Source organism: Procambarus clarkii, chromosome 23, assembly GCF_040958095.1.
Source record: "Procambarus clarkii isolate CNS0578487 chromosome 23, FALCON_Pclarkii_2.0, whole genome shotgun sequence".
NCBI classification, from domain to species: Eukaryota; Metazoa; Arthropoda; class Malacostraca; order Decapoda; family Cambaridae; genus Procambarus; species Procambarus clarkii.
In genome coordinates, this window is record NC_091172.1 from 4,576,825 (window position 1) to 4,592,679 (window position 15,855).

Below are 15,855 nucleotides of genomic sequence, written 5' to 3' on the forward strand. Positions count from 1 at the left end.
CAAGCTCTCTGCACGTATTCGCAGTTTGAAATTACGACTTTTTATACCAAACATATACCAAGTTCTGAAAGCGGCATTTGGTCATATTGGTCCCAAACCCCCCTGGAATTTTCAAAATATCCCAAACATCCCAATTTTGAGGACAGAGCAATATTTTTGAGCCAAATTCTGGCTCTATGCACGTATTCGCAATTTAAAATTACCTTTTTATACCCAACATATGCCAAGTTATGAAAGCGGCAGTGAGTCACATTTCGCACAAACTCCCGTGCAGTTTTCGAAATATCCCAAACATCCCACTTTCGAGGCCTGAGCCATATTTTGGAGCCAAATTCTGGCTTTCTGCACGTATTCGCTGTTTGAAATTACGACTTTTTATACCCAACATATGCCAAGTACTGAAAGTGGCGTTTGGTCACATTTGTCCCAAACCTCCCTGCAGTTTTCAAAATATCCCAAACATCCCAATTTCGAGGCATGAGCCATATTTTGGAGCCAAATTCTGGCTCTATGCACGTATTCGCGGTTTGAAATTACGAGATTTTATACCCAACATATGCCAAGTTCTGAAAGCGGCAGTCAGTCACATTTTGCACAAACTCCCCTGCAGTTTTCGAAATATCCCAAATATCCCAATTTTGAGGCCTGAGCCATATTTTGGAGCTAAATTCTGGCTTTCTGCACGTATTCGCAGTTTGAAATTACGACTTTTTATACCCAACATATGCCAAGTACTGAAAGTGGCGTTTGGTCACATTTGTCCCTAACCTCCCTGCAGTTTTCAAAATATCCCAAACATCCCAATTTCGAGGACAGAGCAATATTTTTGAGCCAAATTCTGGCTCTATGCACGTATTCGCAATTTAAAATTACCTTTTTATACCCAACATATGCCAAGTCATGAAAGCGGCAGTGAGTCAAATTTTGCACAAACTCCCCTGCAGTTTTCGAAATATCCCAAACATACCAATTTTGAGGCCTGAGCCATATTTTGGAGCCAAACTCTGGCTCTCTGAACGTATTCGCAGTTTGAAATTACTTCTTTTTTATACCCAACATATACCAAGTACAGAAAGCGGCGTTTGGACACATTTGTCCCAAACCCCCCCCTGCAGTTTTCAAAATATCCCAAACATCCCAATTTCGAGGCCTGAGCCATATTTTGGAGCCAAATTCTGGCTCTATGCACGTATTCGCGGTTTGATATTACCGCATTTTATACCCAACATATGCCAAGTCCTGAAAGCGACAGTGTGCCACATTTCGCACAAACTCCCCTGCAGTTTTCGAAATATCCCAAATATCCCAATTTCGAGGCCTGTGCCATATTTTGGAGCCAAATTCTGGCTCTATGCACGTATTCGCGGTTTGATATTACCGCATTTTATACCCAACATATGCCAAGTCCTGAAAGCGACAGTGTGCCACATTTCGCACAAACTCCCCTGCAGTTTTCGAAATATCCCAAATATCCCAATTTCGAGGCCTGAGCCATATTTTTGAGCCAAATTCTGGCTCTCTGCACGTATTCGCAAATTGAAATTACCACTTTTTTATACCCAACATATGCCAAGTTCTGAATGCGGCGTTTGGTCACATTTGTCTCAATCCCCCCTGCAGTTTTCAAAATATATCAAATATCCCAATTTTGAGGCCTGAGCCATATTTTGGAGCCAAATTCTGGCTTTCTGCACGTATTCGCTGTTTGAAATTACGACTTTTTATACCCAACATATGCCAAGTACTGAAAGTGGCGTTTGGTCACATTTGTCCCAAACCTCCCTGCAGTTTTCAAAATATCCCATACATCCCAATTTCGAGGCATGAGCCATATTTTGGAGCCAAATTCTGGCTCTATGCACGTATTCGCGGTTTGAAATTACGAGATTTTATACCCAACATATGCCAAGTTCTGAAAGCGGCAGTCAGTCACATTTCGCACAAACTCCCCTGCAGTTTTCGAAATATCCCAAATATCCCAATTTTGAGGCCTGAGCCATATTTTGGAGCTAAATTCTGGCTTTCTGCACGTATTCGCAGTTTGAAATTACGACTTTTTATACCCAACATATGCCAACTACTGAAAGTGGCGTTTGGTCACATTTGTCCCTAACCTCCCTGCAGTTTTCAAAATATCCCAAACATCCCAATTTCGAGGACAGAGCAATATTTTTGAGCCAAATTCTGGCTCTATGCACGTATTCGCAATTTAAAATTACCTTTTTATACCCAACATATGCCAAGTCATGAAAGCGGCAGTGAGTCAAATTTTGCACAAACTCCCCTGCAGTTTTCGAAATATCCCAAACATCCCAATTTTGAGGCCTGAGCCATATTTTGGAGCCAAACTCTGGCGCTCTGAACGTATTCGCAGTTTGAAATTACTTCTTTTTTATACCCAACATATACCAAGTACAGAAAGCGGCGTTTGGACACATTTGTCCCAAACCCCCCCTGCAGTTTTCAAAATATCCCAAACATCCCAATTTCGAGGCCTGAGCCATATTTTGGAGCCAAATTCTGGCTCTATGCACGTATTCGCGGTTTGATATTACCGCATTTTATACCCAACATATGCCAAGTCCTGAAAACGACAGTGTGCCACATTTCGCACAAACTCCCCTGCAGTTTTCGAAATATCCCAAATATCCCAATTTCGAGGCCTGTGCCATATTTTGGAGCCAAATTCTGGCTCTATGCACGTATTCGCGGTTTGATATTACCGCATTTTTTACCCAACATATGCCAAGTCCTGAAAGCGACAGTGTGCCACATTTCGCACAAACTCCCCTGCAGTTTTCGAAATATCCCAAATATCCCAATTTCGAGGCCTGAGCCATATTTTTGAGCCAAATTCTGGCTCTCTGCACGTATTCGCAAATTGAAATTATCACTTTTTTATACCCAACATATGCCAAGTTCTGAAAGCGGCGTTTGGTCACATTTGTCTCAATCCCCCCTGCAGTTTTCAAAATATATCAAACATCACAATGTCGAGGCCTGAGCCATATTTTGGAGCCAAATTCTGGCTCTCTGCACGTATTCACAGTTTGAAATTACGACTTTTTTATACCCAACATATACCAAGTACAGAAAGCGGCAGTGAGTCACATTTCGCACAAACTCCCCTGCAGTTTTCGAAATATCCCAAATATCTCAATTTCGAGGCCTGAGCCATATTTTGGAGCCAAATTCTGGCTCTCTGAACGTATTCGCAGTTTGAAATTACGACTTTTTTATACCCAACATATGCCAAGTCTTGAAAACGGCAGTGAGTCACATTTCGCACAAACTCCCGTGCAGTTTTCGAAATATCCCAAATATCCCAATTTCGACGCCTGAGCCATATTTTGGAGCCAAATTCTGGCTCTATGCACGTATTCGCGGTTTGAAATTACGACATTTTTTACCCAACATATGCCAAGTCCTGAAAGCGGCAGTGAGTCACATTTCGCACAAACTCCCATGCAGTTTTCGAAATATCCCAAATATCCCAATTTCGAGGCCTGAGCAATATTTTGGATCCAAATTTTGGCTCTTTGCAAGTATTCGCAGTTTGATATTACGACTTTTTATACCCAACATATGCCAAGTACGGAAAGCGGCAGTGAGTCACATTTTGCACAAACTCCTCTGGAGTTTTCAAAATATCCCAAACATCCCAATTTCGAGGACAGAGCAATATTTCTGAGCCTAATTCTGGCTCTATGCACGTATTCGCAGTTTAAAATTACCTTTTTATACCCAACATATGCCAAGTCTTGAAAGCGGCAGTGAGTCATATTTTGCACAAACACCCCTGCAGTTTTCGGAATATCCCAAACATCCCAATTTTGAGGCCTGAGCCATATTTTGGAGCCAAATTCAGGCTCTCTGCACGTATTCGCAGTTTGAAATTACTTCTTTTTTATACCCAACATATATCAAGTACAGAAAGCGGCGTTTGGTTATATTTGTCCCAAACCCCCCCTGCAATTTTCAAAATATCACAAACATCCCAATTTTGAGGCCTGAGCCATATTTTGGAGCCAAATTCTGGCTCTCTGAACGTATTCGCAGTTTGAAATTACGACTTATTTATACCCAACATATGCCCAGTACTGAACGCGGCGTTTGGTCACATTTGTCCCAAACCCCCCCCTGTAGTTTTCAAAATATCCAAAACATCCCAATTTCGTGGCCTGAGCCATATTTTGGAGCAAAATTCAGGCTCTATGCACGTATTCGCGGTTTGATATTACCCCATTTTATACCCAACATATGCCAAGTCCTGAAAGCGGCAGTGAGTCACATTTTGCACAAACTGCCCTGCAGTTTTCAAAATATCTTAAACATCCCACTTTCGAGGCCTGAGCTATATTTTGGAGCCAAATTCAAGCTCTCTGCACGTATTCGCAGTTTGAAATTACGACTTTTTATACCAAACATATACCAAGTTCTGAAAGCGGCATTTGGTCATATTGGTCCCAAACCCCCATGGAGTTTTCAAAATATCCCAAACATCCCAATTTCGAGGACAGAGCAATATTTTTGAGCCAAATTCTGGCTCTTTGCACGTATTCGCAATTTAAAATTACCTTTTTATACCCAACATATGCCAAGTCATGAAAGCGGCAGTGAGTCACATTTCGCACAAACTCCCCTGCAGTTTTCGAAATATCCCAAATATCCCAATTTTGAGGCCTGAGCCATATTTTGGAGCCAAATTCTGGCATTCTGCACGTATTCGCAGTTTGAAATTACGACTTTTTATACCCAACATATGCCAAGTACTGAAAGTGGCGTTTGGTCACATTTGTCCCAAACCTCCCTGCAGTTTTCAAAATATCCCAAAACATCCCAATTTCGAGGCATGAGCCATATTTTGGAGCCAAATTCTGGCTCTCTGCACATATTCGCAGTTTGAATTTATGAATTTATATACCAAACATATGCCAAGTACTGAAAGCGGCTCTTGGTCACATTTGTCTCAATCCCCCCTGCAGTTTTCAAAATATCCCGAACATCCCAATTTCGAGGACTGAGCCATATTTTGGAGCCAAGTTCTGGCTCTCTGCACGTATTCGCAGTTTGAAATTACGACTTTTTTTATACCTAACATATGCCCAGTACTGAACGCGGCATTTGGTCACATTTGTCCCAAACCCCCCCTGCAGTTTTCAAAATATCACAAACATCCCAATTTTGAGGCCTGAGCCATATTTTGGAGCAAAATTATGGCTCTATGCACGTATTCGCGGTTTGAAATTACGACATTTTATACCCAACATATGCCAAGTCTTGAAAGCGGCAGTGAGTCCCATTTCGCACAAACTCCCCTGCAGTTTTCGAAATATCCCAAATATCCCAATTTCGAGGCCTGAGCAATATTTTGGATCCAAATTTTGGCTCTCTGCAAGTATTCGCAGTTTGATATTACGACTTTTTATACCCAACATATGCCAAGTACTGAAAGCGGCAGTGAGTCACATTTTGCACAAACTCCCCTGGAGTTTTCAAAATATCCCAAACATCCCAATTTCGAGGACAGAGCAATATTTCTGAGCCAAATTCTGGCTCTATGCACGTATTCGCAGTTTAAAATTACCTTTTTATACCCAACATATGCCAAGTCTTGAAAGCGGCAGTGAGTCATATTTTGCACAAACTCCCCTGCAGTTTTCGAAATATCCCAAACATCCCAATTTTGAGGCCTGAGCCATATTTTGGAGCCAAACTCAGGCTCTCTGCACGTATTCGCAGTTTGAAATTACTTCTTTTTTATACCCAACATATACCAAGTACAGAAAGCGGCGTTTGGTCATATTTGTCCCAAACCCCCCCTGCAGTTTTCAAAATATCCCAAACATCCCAATTTCGAGGCCTGAGCCATATTTTGGATCCAAATTCTGGCTCTATGCACGTATTCGCTGTTTGATATTACCCCATTTTATACCCAACATATGCCAAGTCCTGAAAGCGACAGTATGTCACATTTCGCACAAACTACCCTGCAGTTTTCGAAATATCCCAAATATCCCAATTTCGAGGTCTGAGCAATATTTGGACCCAAATTCTGGCTCTCTGCACGTATTCGCAAATTGAAATTACCACTTTTTTATACCCATCATATGCCAAGTACTGAAAGCGGCGGTTGGTCACATTTGTCTCAATCCCCCCTGCAGTTTTCAAAATATCCCAAACATCACAATTTCGAGGCCTGAGCCATATTTTGGAGCCAAGTTCTGGCTCTCTGCACGTATTCGCAGTTTGAAATTACGACTTTTTTATACCCAACATATACCAAGTACAGAAAGCGGCAGTGAGTCTCATTTCGCACAAACTCCCCTGCAGTTTTCGAAATATCCCAAATACCCCAATTTCGAGGCATGAGCCATATTTTGGAGCCAAATTCTGGCTCTCTGAACGTATTCGCAGTTTGAAATTACGACTTATTTATACCCAACATATGCCCAGTACTGAACGCGGCGTTTGGTCACATTTGTCCCAAACCCCCCCTGCAGTTTTCGAAATATCCCAAACATCCCAACTTCGACCCCTGAGCCATATTTTGGAGCCAAATCCTGGCTCTCTGCACGTATTCGCAGTTTGAAATTACGAATTTTTTATACCCAACATATGCCTAGTACTGAAAGCAGCAGTGAGTCACATTTTGCACAAACTCACCTGCAGTTTTCAAAATATCCCAAACATCCCAATTTCGAGGCCTGAGCAATATTATGGAGCCAAATTCTGGCTCTATGCACGTATTCGCGGTTTGAAATTACGACATTTTATACGCAACATATGCCAAGTCCTGAAAGAGGCAGTGAGTCACATTTCACACAAACTCCCCTGCAGTTTTCAAAATATCCCAAATATCCCAATTTTGAGGCCTGATCCATATGTTGGAGCCAAATTCTAGCTCTCTGCAAGTATTCGCAGTTTGAAATTACGACTTTATTCAAACATATGCCAAGTCTTGAAAGAGGCAGTGAGTCACGTTTTGCACAAACTCCCTTGCAGTTCTCGAAATATCCCAAATATCTAAATTTCGACACTTGAGCCATATTTTGGAGCCAAATTCTGGCTCTCTGCACGTATTCGCAGTTTGGAATTTCGTCTTTTTATACCCAACATATGCCAAGTACTGAAAGCAGCAGTGAGTCACATTTAGCACAAACTCCCCTGCAGTTTTCAAAATATCCCAAATATCCCAATTTCGACGCCTGAGCCATATTTTGGAGCCAAATTTTTGCTCTCTGCACGTATTCGCAGTTTGAAATTACGACTTTTTATACCCAACATATGCCAAGTTCTGAAAGCGGCGTTTGGTCAAATTTGTTCCAAACCCCCCTGCAGTTTTCAAAATATCATAAACATTCAAATTTCGATGACTGAGCAATATTTTGGAGCCAAATGCTGGCTCTATGCACGTATTCGCAGTTTGAAATTACGACTTTTTATACCCAACATATGCCAAGTTCTGAAAGCGGCGTTTGGTCAAATTTGTCCCAAACCCCCCTGCAGTTTTCAAAATTTCCCAAACATCCCAATTTCGATGACTGAGCAATATTTTGGAGCCAAATGCTGGCTCTATGCACGTATTCGCATATTGAAATTTCGACTTTTTATACCCAACATATGCCAAGTACTGAACGCGGCATTTGGTCACATTTGTCCCAACCCCCCCCCCCCCTGTAGTTTTCAAAATATCCCAAACATCCCAATTTCGACGCCGGAGCCATATTTTGGAGCCAAATTCTGGCTCTCTGCACGCATTCGCATTTTGATATTACGATTTTTATACCCAACATATGCCAAGTACTGTAAGCAGCAGTGAGTCACATTTTGCACAAACTCCCCTGCAGTTTTCGAAATATACCAAACATCCCAATTTCGAGGCCTGAGCCATATTTTGGAGGCAAATTCTGGCTCTCTGCACCTATTCGCAGTGTGAAATTACGACTTTTTATGCTCAACATATGCCAAGTACTGAAAGCTGAGTTGGTCACATTTGCCCCCGCTGCAGTTTTCAAAATATCCCAAACATCTCCATTTCGAGGCCTGAGCCATATTTTGGAGCCAAACTCTGGCTCTCTGCTCGTATTCGCAGTCTGAAATTACGACATTATATACCCAACATATGCCAAGTACTGAAAGCGACGTTTGGTCATATTTGTCCCAAACCTCACTGCAGTTTTCAAAATATCCCAAACATCCCAATTTCGAGGCCTGAGCCATATTTTGGAGCCAACTTCTGGCTCTCTACACGTATTCGCAGTTTGAAATTACGACTTTTTATACCCAACATATGTCAAGTCCTGAAAGCAGCAGTGAGTCCCATTTAGCACAAACTCCCCTGCAGTTTTCAAAATATCCCAAATATCCCAATTTCGACGCATGAGCCATATTTTGGAGCCAAATTCTGGCTCTCTGCAGGTATTCGCAGTTTGAAATTACGAATTTTTTATACCCAACTTATGCCAAGTATTGAATGCGTCGTTTGGTTACATTTGTCCCAAACCTCCCTGCAGTTTTCAAAATATCCCAAACATCCCAATTTCAAGGCCTGAGCAATATTATGGAGCCAAATTCTGACTCTATGCACGTATTCGCGGTTTGAAATTACGACATTTTATACGCAACATATGCCAAGTTCTGAAAGTGGCAGTGAGTCACATTTCACACAAACTCCCCTGCAGTTTTCGAAACATCCCAAATATCCCAATTTTGAGGCCTGATCCATATTTTGGAGCCAAATTCTGGCTCTCTGCACGTATTCGCCGTTTGAATTTACGACTTTATATACCCAACATATGCCAAGTACTGAAAGCGACGTTTGGTCATATTTGTCCTAAACCTCACTGCAGTTTTCAAAATATCTCAAAGATCCCAATTTCGACGCCTGAGCCATATTTTGGAGCCAAATTCTGGCTCTCTGCACATATTCGCAGTTTGAAATTACGAATTTTTTATACCCAACATATGATTAGTACTGAAAGCAGCAGTGAATCACATTTTGCACAAACTCACCTGCAGTTTTCAAAATATCCCAAACATCCCAATTTCGAGGCCTGAGCAATATTATGGAGTCAAATTCTGGCTCTATGCACGTATTCGCGGTTTGAAATTACGACATTTTATACGCAACATATGCCAAGTCCTACAAGAGGCAGTGAGTCACATTTCACACAAACTCCCCTGCAGTTTTCAAAATATCCCAAATATCCCAATTTTGAGGCCTGATCCATATGTTGGAGCCAAATTCTAGCTCTTTGCAAGTATTCGCAGTTTGAAATTACGACTTTATTCAAACATATGCCAAGTCTTGAAAGAGGCAGTGAGTCACGTTTTGCACAAACTCCCTTGCAGTTCTCGAAATATCCCAAATATCTAAATTTCGACACTTGAGCCATATTTTGGAGCCAAATTCTGGCTCTCTGCACGTATTCGCAGTTTGAAATTTCGACTTTTTATACCCAACATATGCCAAGTACTGAAAGCAGCAGTGAGTCACATTTAGCACAAACTCCCCTGCAGTTTTCAAAATATCCCAAATATCCCAATTTCGACGTCTGAGCCATATTTTGGAGCCAAATTTTTGCTCTCTGCACGTATTCGCAGTTTGAAATTACGACTTTTTATACCCAACATATGCCAAGTCCTAAAAGAGGCAGTGAGTCACATTTCACACAAACTCCAATGCAGTTTTCAAAATATCCCAAATATCCCAATTTTGAGGCCTGATCCATATGTTGGAGCCAAATTCTAGCTCTCTGCAAGTATTCGCAGTTTGAAATTACGACTTTATTCAAACATATGCCAAGTCTTGAAAGAGGCAGTGAGTCACGTTTTGCACAAACTCCCTTGCAGTTCTCGAAATATCCCAAATATCTAAATTTCGACACTTGAGCCATATTTTGGAGCCAAATTCTGGCTCTCTGCACGTATTCGCAGTTTGGAATTTCGACTTTTTATACCCAACATATGCCAAGTACTGAAAGCAGCAGTGAGTCACATTTAGCACAAACTCCCCTGCAGTTTTCAAAATATCCCAAATATCCCAATTTCGACGCCTGAGCCATATTTTGGAGCCAAATTTTTGCTCTCTGCACGTATTCGCAGTTTGAAATTACGACTTTTTATACCCAACATATGCCAAGTTCTGAAAGCGGCGTTTGGTCAAATTTGTTCCAAACCCCCCTGCAGTTTTCAAAATATCATAAACATCCCAATTTCGATGACTGAGCAATATTTTGGAGCCAAATGCTGGCTCTATGCACGTATTCGCAGTTTGAAATTACGACTTTTTATACCCAACATATGCCAAGTTCTGAAAGCGGCGTTTGGTAAAATTTGTCCCAAACCCCCCTGCAGTTTTCAAAATATCCCAAACATCCCAATTTCGATGACTGAGCAATATTTTGGAGCCAAATGCTGGCTCTATGCACGTATTCGCATATTGAAATTTCGACTTTTTATACCCAACATATGCCAAGTACTGAACGCGGCATTTGGTCACATTTGTCAAAACCCCCCCCCCCCTGTAGTTTTCAAAATATCCCAAACATCCCAATTTCGACGCCGGAGCCATATTTTGGAGCAAAATTCTGGCTCTATGCACGTATTCGCAGTTTGAAATTACGACATTTTTTACCCAACATATGCCAAGTCCTGAAAGCGGCAGTGAGTCACATTTTGCACAAACTCCCCTGTAGTTTTCGAAATATCCAAAATATCCCAATTTTGAGACCTGAGCCATATTTTTGAGCCAAATTCTGTCTCTCTGCACATATTCGCAGTTTGAAATTATGATTTTTATACCCAACATATGCCCAGTACTGAATGCGGCGTGTGGTCACATTTGTCCCTAACCCCCCCTGCAGTTTTCATAATATCCCAAACATCCCCATTTCGAGGCCTGAGCCATATTTTGGAGCCAAATTCTGGCTCTATGCACGTATTTGCAGATTGAAATTACGACTTTTTATACCTAACATATGCCCATTCCTGAAAGCGGCATTGAGTCACATTTTGCACAAACTCCCTTGCAGTTTTCGAAATATCCCAAATATCACAATTTCGACGCCTGAGCCATATTTTGGAGCAAAATTCTTGCTCTCTGCACGTATTCGCAGTTTGAAATTACGACTTTTTATACCCAACATATGCCAAGTACTGAAAGCCGCAGTGAGTCACATTTTGCACAAACTCCCCTGCAGTTTTCAAAATATCCCAAATATCCCAATTTCGAGGCCTGAGCAATATTTTGGAGCCAAATTTTGGCTCTCTGCAAGTATTCGCAGTTTGATATTACGACTTTTTATACCCAACATATGCCAAGTACTGAAAGCGGCAGTGAGTCACATTTTGCACAAACTCCCCTGCAGTTTTCAAAATATCCCAAACATCCCACTTTCGAGGCCTGAGCCATATTTTGGGGCCAAATTCAAGTTCTCTGCACGTATTCGCTGTTTGAAATTACGACTTTTTATACCCAACATATGCCAAGGTCTGAAAGCGGCGTTTGGTCATATTGGTCCCAAACCCCCCTGGAGTTTTTAAAATATCCCAAAAATCCTAATTTCGAGGACAGAGCAATATTTTGGAGCCAAATTCTGGCTCTATGCACGTATTCGCAGTTTGAAATTACGAATTTTTAGGCCCAACATATGCCAAGTCCTGAAAGCAACAGTAAGTCAAATTTTGCACAAACTCCCCTGCAGTTTTCGAAATATCCCAAATATCCCAATATCGAGGCCTGAGCCATATTATGGAGCCAAATTCTGGCTCTCTCCACGTATTCGCAGTTTAATATTACGATTTTTATACACAACATATGCCAAGTACTGAAAGCGCCAGTGAGTCACATTTTGCACAAACTCCCCTGCAGTTTTCAAAATATCCCAAACATCCCAATTTCGAGGCCTGAGCCATATTTTGGAGCCAAATTCTGGCTCTCTGCACGTATTCTCAGTTTGAAATTACGAATTTTGTATACCCAATATATGCCAAGTACTGAAAGCGGCGTTTGGTAACCTTTGTCCCAAACCATCCTGCAGTTTTCAAAATATCCCAAACATCCAAATTTCGAGGCCTGAGCCATATATTGGAGCCAAATTCTAGCTCTATGCATGTATTCGCGGTTTGAAATTACGACATTTTATACCCAACATATGCCAAGTCCTGAAACCGGCAATGAGTCACATTTGTCCCAAACCCCCCCCTTCAGTTTTCAAAATATCCCAAACATCCCAATTTCGAGGCCTGAGCAATATTTTTGAGCCAAATTCTGGCTCTATGCATGTATTCGCGGTTTGAAATTACGACATTTTATACGCAACATATGCCAAGTCCTGAAAGCAGCAGTGAGTCACGTTTCCCACAAACTCCCCTGCAGTTTTCAAAATATCCCAAACATCCCAATTTCGAGGCCTGAGCCATATTTTGGAGCTAAATTCTGGCTCTCTGCACGTATTCGCAGTTTGAAATTACGACTTTTTTATACCCAACATATACCAAGTACAGAAAGCGGCGTTTTGTCACATTTGTCCCAAACCCCCCCTGCAGTTTTCAAAATATCCCAAACATTCCAATTTCGAGGCCTGAGCCATATTTTGGAGCCAAATTCTGGCTCTATGCACGTATTCGCGGTTTGAAATTACGAGATTTTATACCCAACATATGCCAAGTTCTGAAGCGGCAGTGAGTCACATTTCGCACAAACTCCCCTGCAGTTTTCGAAATATCCCAAATATCCCAATTTTGAGGCCTGAGCCGTATTTTGGAGCTAAATTCTGGCTCTCTGCACGTATTCGCAGTTTGAAATTACGACTTTTTATACCCAACATATGCCAAGTACTGAAAGTGGCGTTTGGTAACATTTGTCCCAAACCTCCCTGCAGTTTTCAAAATATCCCAAACATCTCAATTTCGAGGCATGAGCCATATTTTGGAGCCAAATTCTGGCTCTCTGCACGTATTCGCAGTTTTAATTTATGAATTTATATACCCAACATATGCCAAGTACTGAAAGCGGCCTTTGGTCACATTTGTCCCAAACCCTCCCTACAGTTTTCAAAATATCACAAACATCCCAATCTTCGAGGCCTGAGCCATATTTTGGAGCCAAATTCTGTCTCTATGCACGTATTCGCGGTTTGAAATTACGACATTTTATACCCAACATATGCCAAGTCTTGAAAGCGGCAGTGTGTCCCATTTCGCACAAACTCCCCTGCAGTTTTCGAAATATCCAAAATATCCCAATTTCGAGGCCTGAGCCATATTTTGGATCCAAATTCAAGCTCTCTGCTCGTATTCGCAGTTTGAAATTACGACTTTTTATACCCAACATATGCCAAGTTCTGAAAGCGGCGTTTGGTCATATTTGTCAAAAACCCCCCTGCAGTTTTCAAAATATCCCAAACATCCCAATTTCGAGGACTGAGCAATATTTTGGAGCCAAATTCTGGCTCTATGAACGTATTCCCAGTTTGAAATTACGACTTTTTATACATAACATATGCCAAGTCCTGAAAGCAGCAGTGAGTCACATTTTGCACAAACTCCCCTGCAGTTTTCGAAATATCCTAAATATCGAAATTTCGAGGCCTGAGACATATTTTGGAGCCAAATTCTGGCTCTCTGCACGTATTCGCAGTTTGAAATTACGAAATTTTTTTACCCAACATATGCCAAGTCCTGAAAGCGGCTGTGAGTCACATTTCGCACAAACTCCCCTGCAGTTTTCGAAATATCCCAAATATCCCAATATCAAGGCCTGAGCCATATTATGGAGCCAAATTCTGGCTCTCTCCACGTATTCGCAGTTTAATATTACGATTTTTATACCCAACATATGCCCAGTACTGAACGCAGCGTTTGGTCACATTTGTCCCAAACCCCACCTGCAGTTTTCAAAATATCCCAAAAATCCCAATTTTGAGGCCTGAGCCATATTTTGGAGCAAAATTCTGGCTCTATGCACGTATTCGCAGTTTGAAATTACGAAATTTTTTTACCCAACATATGCCAAGTCCTGAAAGCGGCTGTGAGTCACATTTCGCACAAACTCCCCTGCAGTTTTCGAAATATCCCAAATATCCCAATTTTGAGGCCTGAGCCATATTTTTGAGCCAAATTCTGGCTCTCTGCACATATTCGCAGTTTGAAATTACGACTTTTTTATCCCCAACATATGCCCAGTACTGAACGCGGCGAGTGGTCACATTTGTCCCAATCCCCCCCTGCAGTTTTCAAAATATCCCAAACATCCCCATTTCGAGGCCTGAACCATATTTTGGAGCAAAATTCTGGCTCTATGCACGTATTCGCAGATTGAAATTACGATATTTATACCCAACATATGCCAAGTACTGAAAGCAGCAGTGAGTCACATTTTGCACAAACTCCCCTGCAGTGTTCAAAATATCCCAAATATCCCAATTTCGAGGCCTGAACAATATTTTGGAGCCAAATTTTGGCTCTCTGCAAGTATTCGCAGTTTGATATTTCGATTTTTATACCCAACATATGCCAAGTACTGAAAGCGGCAGTGAGTCACATTTTGCACAAACTCCCCTGCAGTTTTCAAAATATCCCAAACATCCCAATTTCGAGGCCTGAGCCATATTTTGGTGCCAAATTTAAGCTTTCTGCACGTATTCGCTGGTTGAAATATGACTTTTTATACCCAACATATGCCAAGTTCTGAAAGCGGCGTTTGGTCATATTGGTCCCAAACCCCCCTGGAGTTTTTAAAATATCCCAAAAATCCCAATTTCGAGGACTGAGCAATATTTTGGAGCCAAATTCTGGCTCTATGCACGTATTCGTGGTTTGAAATTACGACATTTTATACCCAACATATGCCAAGTCCTGAAAGCGGCAGTGAGTCACATTTCGTTCAAACTCCACTGCAGTTTTCGAAATATACCAAATATCCGTATTTTGAGGCCTGAGCCATATTTTGGAGCCAAATTCTGGCTCTCTGCACGTATTCGCAGTTTGAAATTACGACTTTTTATACCCAACATATGCCAAGTACTGAAAGTGGCGTTTGATCACATTTGTCCCAAACCTCCCTGCAGTTTTCGGAATATCCCAAATATCCTAATTTCGAGGCCTGAGCCATATTTTGGAGCCAAATTCAGACTCTCTGCACGTATTCGCAGTTTGAAACTACGACTTTTTTATACCCAACATATGCCAAGTACTGAAAGCGGCATTTGGTTACATTTGTCCCAAACCTCCCTGCAGTTTTCAAAATATCCCAAACATCACAATTTCGAGGCCTCAACCATATTTTGGAGAAAAATTCAGGCACTCTGCACGTATTCGCAGTTTGAAATTACGACTTTTTTATACCAAACATATACCAAGTACTGAAAGCGGCATTTGGTCACATTTGTCCCAAACCCTCCCAGCAGTTTTCAAAATATCACAAACATCCCAATTTCGAGGCCTGAGCCATATTTTGGAGCCAAATTCTGGTTCTATGTACGTATTCGCGGTTTGAAATTACGACATTTTATACCCAAAATATGCCAAGTCTTGAAAGCAGCAGTGAGTCCCATTTCGCACAAACTCCCCTGCAGTTTTCGAAATATCCTAAATATCCCAATTTCAAGGCCTGAGCCATATTTTGGAGCCAAATTCTGGCTCTCTGCACGTATTCGCAGTTTTAAATTACGACTTTTTTATACCCAACATATTCCCAGTACTGAACGCGGCGAGTGGTCACATTTGTCCCAATCCCCTCCTGCAGTTTTCAAAATATCCCAAACATCCCCATTTCGAGGCCTGAACCATATTTTGGAGCAAAATTCTGGCTCTATGCACGTATTCGCAGATTGAAATTACGATATTTAT